This window comes from Alosa pseudoharengus, unplaced genomic scaffold, assembly GCF_046254945.1.
Source record: "Alosa pseudoharengus isolate Yale_2024_CS ecotype anadromous, Long Island Sound unplaced genomic scaffold, YU_APseudo_1.1 YU_APseudo_1.1_scf_2, whole genome shotgun sequence".
Taxonomy (NCBI): Eukaryota; Metazoa; Chordata; class Actinopteri; order Clupeiformes; family Clupeidae; genus Alosa; species Alosa pseudoharengus.
The window spans coordinates 5151297-5157762 of record NW_027468663.1 but is presented as its reverse complement, the minus strand read 5'-3'; the positions used below and the strand labels follow the sequence as shown (position 1 = coordinate 5157762).

General features: G+C 39.5%; 1 pseudogene; it reads left to right on the top strand.

Annotated features, from left to right (window-relative positions):
• Positions 1-4198: 4198 nt before the first annotated feature.
• On the top strand, positions 4199-4313 carry LOC143135563 (U2 spliceosomal RNA; annotated as a pseudogene).
• Positions 4314-6466: the final 2153 nt, after the last annotated feature.

The following is a 6466-nucleotide window of genomic DNA, read 5'->3' as shown; positions in this document are numbered from 1 at the left end:
GTGTATGTCTGTGTGTGTGTCTGAGTGTGTATATCTGTGTGTGTGTGTGTATTTGTGTGTGTGTGAGTGTGTATCTGTGTGTGTGAGTGTGTATATCTGTGTGTGTGAGTGTGTATGTCTGTGTCTGTGTTTGTGTCTGTGTGAGTGTGTATGTCTGAGTGTGTATATCTGTGTATGTGAGTGTATGTCTGTGTGTGTGTGTGTGTGTATGTGTGTATTTGTATGTGTATGTGTGTATGTGAGTGTGTGTGTATGTCTGTGTGTGTAAATATGTGTTTGTGTGTGTGTGTGCATGTGTGTTTGTGTGAGAATATGTGTGTGTGTGTGTGTGTGTGTGACTATGTGTGTGTGTGTGTGTATGTCTGTGAGTGTGTGTGTCTGTGTGTGTGAATATGTGTATGTGTGTGAGTGTATGTCTGTGTGTGTGTGTGTGTGTGAGTGTGTATATCTGTGTGTATGTGTGTGTGAGTATGTATGTGTGTGTGTATCTGTGTGTGAGTGTGTGTATGTGTGTGTATATGTCTCTGTATGTGTGTATGTATGAGTATGTGTATGTCTGTGTGTTTGTAGGTGTAGAAGTACTGTATGTGTGCAACTAGATACAACATTCTATCCCACCGGTCACTATTGTGACCGTTAACATGTTTACTCATTCTGCAAACACACCAAAGACATTTGAATAATTATAAATGTATATATCATAACTAGACACCTTAAAGACCATGTGTACAAAAAATATTTGTCCTATGTTTATTTTAACATACTTTAAAAACCTTTTATTTGGGAGCTGTGAGGCCGTCATCCTCTTCTCAAGGTGCAACCAGGAAGTAAACAGCTCTGGTCATGTGACAATTTACTCAAAACATTTGACACTGCACACATTTAATTAAAACACTCTATTGTTTCAATATTTATAAGTACATATTTTTTTTCGGTCACAATTGTGACCGATGGGGTGAAATGGGTTAATAACTAGTGTGGTTGAGTTCTAATTTTAAGTAGAGAGAGAAAGTTATCAGACCCCATCCCCCTTATCCACACACACACACACACACACACACACACACACACACACTCATCAAGTAGATAAACACTGAGCAAATGACGGGGCTGTTGTGTAACGTTCAGTCTGTTAACCTACATTTCTGCTGGCTCTCTTAGGTTGCTGCCACCAGCTCTTGTGGCCCACTTTGTCAGGCTCTGCATCTGTGCTGTGCGGCAGTGGCCTACATACTGTAAGGTTCCATCAAAGTTGACAAAGCTGCAGGCAGACATAAAGCACTGCCCTAATTCCTCCCTTCCCTCAGTCCAGTCCAAGGAAGACACACACACACACACACACACACTCACACACACAGAGAGATCTCAGCCACTGTGGGGTACAAGGTAGTATCATGTAATCCATTCAGTGTCAGGCCAGGGTGAAGAGTTAATGCGTGCACTCATTAATATGCATTCACAAGAATTTACTCTACTTCTTTCCATGGCAATATATATCGGTGCAAAGTCAAAGCTTATAACCATGCATACTATGATAGCCTCAAAGTAATGTTATTCATTTTTAACAGGCTACAAGGCTCAGAGCCATAAATCCCAAATAATGTTCAACTTTTCTAGTGTTTACAACTAAAGTCTTCTAAAGTTTTTTTCAAGAGGTTAAGTTCTGGTCATATATAGAGAAACCTGACATGCCTCTTTTTGTTTATGTGTTTCTGCTGGCATTACCATGGTGACAGCTTGAGCCAGGTGTGCAGTTATTCAGTTTGTGGTGTACACTGGGTGCAAAGGGTAAAGCAGAGCTAAACAAATAACCTGTCTCAGTCAAAATGTGCTATGTTGTCACCCTGTTTGGAATTTTCAGTCTCATCCATGCAACCACACTGATGGACATTAATTTGGCAGACACCCTTATGTGCCACAGTGTCTGGCAAATATGTACAACCTACAGCAGTGACTGAACCACTTAACTTTTACATACTTCTAGATGTCTTGGTATCTTATGGCTGTAAACGTTGAACATCTGTGGTGCATGCTTTCTGGGCTACATCTCCTCTCTGCCTTCACCCTTGTTCAGCCATACATGTTTTTCTTTGAGGGAGATAGTTATTAGATGATGACACAGATATCTAACAGTTTATTGCTATGTTACAAGAACAGGTGAGGGATATTCAGCAAAATACAAATAGCTACACTCATTCATTTCAGTGAGCCTAAGCTGATCCTGATCACTTTAGTTAAGTATGTTTAGAAGCGCTTGATAATAATAATAATAATAATAATAATAATAATAATAATAATAAGAATTCAACTTTCTCAGACTCAAGGTCAATTTACAAAGTCAGAGCAAGACAACACAACACAAAGAGAAGGAAAAAGAAAAAAAGAAGAGTTTATGCATACATCTGAATAAGCAACACAAAATCACTGCTACAACTACCACAAAAATATCTTGTATCGGAGACAACACTATTACAGCAGAGTATACACTGCGACCTCCCTCTCATCCTGTGATAAGGCACAGTTGCACTAGCCTGTTATTCATTATGGATGAAATTGCACTGCGGAATCACAGTCGCTGCACAACACTACAGGGAGAAGAGAGAGGCAACAACCACCAATCTAAAGACACCACCTGATTCAGGCTCATTCTGCTTTCCTCCAAATACCTCTGAACCTTCGGAAAACTGCAAATCATGCAACTCTTATGTTCGTTAATTTAACAATGGTTAAAACTGTTTGGATTCATTCATAAAATTTGATAAAAAAGTGGGCAATTTAAATAAAAAAAAGTGGTTTGGATGATCCATCATCATCATTTTGCTTTCTGTGACCATATGGTTAGGGATATTTGGCTATTCTAGCCAATACACTTTTTGTCACATTCAGTGAATATCAGCTGAGCCTTATCTGTGTTTGTGCTGGGAGAAAAAAAACGTTTTTTTGCATGCAAATGGCTCTGTAAATAGGAAATAAACACACACCCTACACACAAAACACTACTTAGCCGATCGTCATCTAGTGAAGTTTGCCAACGACACTGTTCTCCTTTCCTTGCTGGTTTTGTCCAAGATCACAGGCCTGTCTTTAGTGAGTTTGTGGAATGGTGTGATTGATAGCTCCTTTTTGGAGCTAAATGGTACAAAGACCAAGGAGATGTTCATTGATTTCACCAAGCATGGAGGACTGCAACTACAATCAATGGAACCAGCTGAAGTCGTACATGAATACAAATACCTGGGCACTGTCAATGATGAAAAACTGCGTTTTGACTAGTGGTGATTCTTAACAAATGTCAACAACAGCAGTATTTCTCGAGGATGCTATACTCTTTTGGAATGAGCAGGAAGATTCTCAAAATTGTTTACACCTACTTTATTGAAAGTACACTGACCTTTTCATCTACATGATTGATTTCTACATCTACATGGTTTCACTCCCTCTCAATCAAAAATTAGAAACACCTCCAAAGCATTGTGTACACATGTTCTAAAATCATTGGCCACCTTCTTCAGTCTCTGACATCACTGCACGACAAGGCAATACTAAGGAAAGCTAACTGCATCTTAGAAGACTCTACCCATGTCCTAGAGTTTTTGAATGGCTGCCCTCTGGCAGGCGTCTGCGCTGTCCTCTGGCTAGGACTAACAGGAGGAATGCTACCTTTATTTTGAGGCTATTCGCCTTTTGAACTTGAATATGCTCCCAGCCCCCTCCTCCTCCCTCTCCTGGGACTAACCCCCCCCCCCCCCCCCCACACACACTTTACATCCCTGTCTGTCCTGTTCTTTCTTTTGTCCTGTCTTATATGTCTTATATGTTGTGTTATGTCTAATATGTCACTATGCCTGCATAGGAAAATTGCCCCTCAGGGATAAATAAAGTTTTTTGAATTTATGAATTGAAATGAAAACACCAGTTGGCACACATCAGGGCAGTGGGAACGGTTTAAGGGACAGCAGAACTAATGCACAAACACTGATCAAGAGCACTGAATGTAGAGGTGTATTGGATTGGTGGTTCAGTTGAGTTAAAATATCATCAATCTTTCTCCAGTATACTAACTTCCCCTTTAAGGTTTAGTTATTCATTCTTTTCCTGTCTTTCTTTTGTTTGTTTTCATATCTGTTGTATGTTGATGTTTTGTTTGTTATATGTATTGTGTGGACTGGAAAAGTATCTATTCTTTTCCTGCTTTTATATCGCTTCTCTGCCTTTTGGCTAAGATCAAGAGTAGTATCTGTTCTTATCAGTTTAATATCTGATACGTCCTCTACCCGAGGGGCAGCCGTGTCAATTATTGTCTAATAATGTATGGGGCCGCCGTGGCCTACTGGTTAGCGCTTCAGACTTGTAACTGGAGGGTTACCGGTTCAAACCCTGGCCAGTAGGCACGGCTGAAGTGCCCTTGAGCATGGCACCTAACCCCTCGCTGCTCCCCGAGCGCCGCTGTTGTTGCAGGCAGCTCACTGCGCCAGGATTAGTGTGTGCTTCACCTCACTGTTCACTGTGTGCTGAGTGTGTTTCACTAATTCACGGATTGGGATAAATGCAGAGACTAAATTTCCCTCACGGGATCAAAAGAGTATATATACTTATATCTGTTGTCTTGTATGTTGGTTTCTTGTTTGTTATATCTTGTGTGTGGACCCCAGGAAGAGTAGCTGATGTTTTCTGCGTCAGCTAAGGCCAAGCCTCAGTGTCTATTGTCTGCATGCCTGGTGGGGAAATACCTACAGCTGTGTGAGTAACGCTGATAACCCAGATCGCAAACATAAGTCTTTTCTCTATGCAAGCAAGCTGCCTTTGTTTTAGTATCAGAGGAATAACTGCAAGGCTGTTATGCAATGGCATGTGCGTTTGGTGACTGTCTGATCTTATCTGATGCTAATCTTCAACTGTCTGTTCACTCTTGTCCTTTGTGGCATGCTTAGTGTAGTTTATAGCAGAAATTGTTTGAAAGTGTTCAGCTGTGCACACATTTAATATTTTGTTATGTTACAGCCTAAGAAAAGTAAATTAAAGCTATACTCAATACCCCATAATGACAGTGAAAGTGCAAATTAGATTTAAGACATGTTTACAAAATTATTAACAAGAACTGAAATATCACATTGATGTAAAATATTCAGACCCCATATTAACACATGATGACACACAAATGCCTGCTGCACTGAAGAGTTCTCAGACCACAGAGGCCAAAGTTTGGAACAACCAGGATACACTAAAATGTGATGTACTCAAATTTACCTTAAATTACCCCTGAAAAAAAAATACCAAAACCACTTCATTTATATTAAATGGCCCTTAATTTGTAAAACAGGCCCTTAATTTGACCTTGAAATGCCATTTTAAGGTTTGATCCCTTAATCTACATTTACGGTGTCAATTCAGGGGTTCCCTTTATTTGTTGTGATTAAGGGGGTAAGTAAGAATAATTTATTTTATTTTAAGGAGTTAATTCAGGGATCACTTCAATAGGAGCTCTTTTTAGACTCTACAAGCCAAATTGAGCAATCAGGGGGATCTTGGTGAGAGAGGTGACTAAGAACCCAGTGTTCACACCCCAGCCAACTAGAGACTGTGTCAGGGGTGCTTTTTGTTATCTCTGCTGTCTAACACATTTCAATCTGTGCCGATATAGAGCTAAAGGTGTTGGTGCAAAACACATTATGCAGATTGCCTTTTATAAATTATATGAGAAAAATACTATATCATTTATACTAGCATTGTTTTTTATGCAAGATTCTGTGTAAAAGGCAGACAAAAACACACTGAATATTGTCAGATGAAAATCCATGAGCTAGAGCTCCCCTTGAATGGCACATTCACACAGTTAGGAATTGGATAGTTGTAGGCCTATGGAATTATGATTCATTCAAAATAAAGTTATTCTCTGCAGAGACTGTATTTTGAATAAGGAGTGAGAAGACCAGTCCTGTGTGCTGGAGTGTGCTGCTGTACTGGCTGTTCTCTTCATTTGCAGTTCTCTCTCGCCCTCTAGTGTTGGAAGACGTGTATAGTCCAGTCATTTTAAGCCAAAATAGGGGTCAAGGTTGAACAAATTGCAACACAAGCAAACTTAACTGATTTTGAATCCTCAATATGTCCTGAGTAAGGGAAAAAAAGCCCCGAAGAATCCCGATAGGGGAAAGTTTCGAAAAAGACCCAAATATACCCTATTCATGCGCCTATACAGTATTTTTCTCACGTGAATAGGGGGAAAAAATTAACCTTCACATATCACCATGAAAATTACTGAGTTGATTACTTACATCAAGACAAACAAAAAATGTATTATAAGTTTTTTGAAATTGTTTGTTAACATTGGCAAACAGGGCATAATGTAATTACGTATAGTTAATTTGTAAATACCACAACGGAGCTAATAGTCCAGGCAAAGGTCTGACCCAAAACTAATTGCAACAGAATTTATTTTCACATTATTATATTTCAATTGCCGATCTTT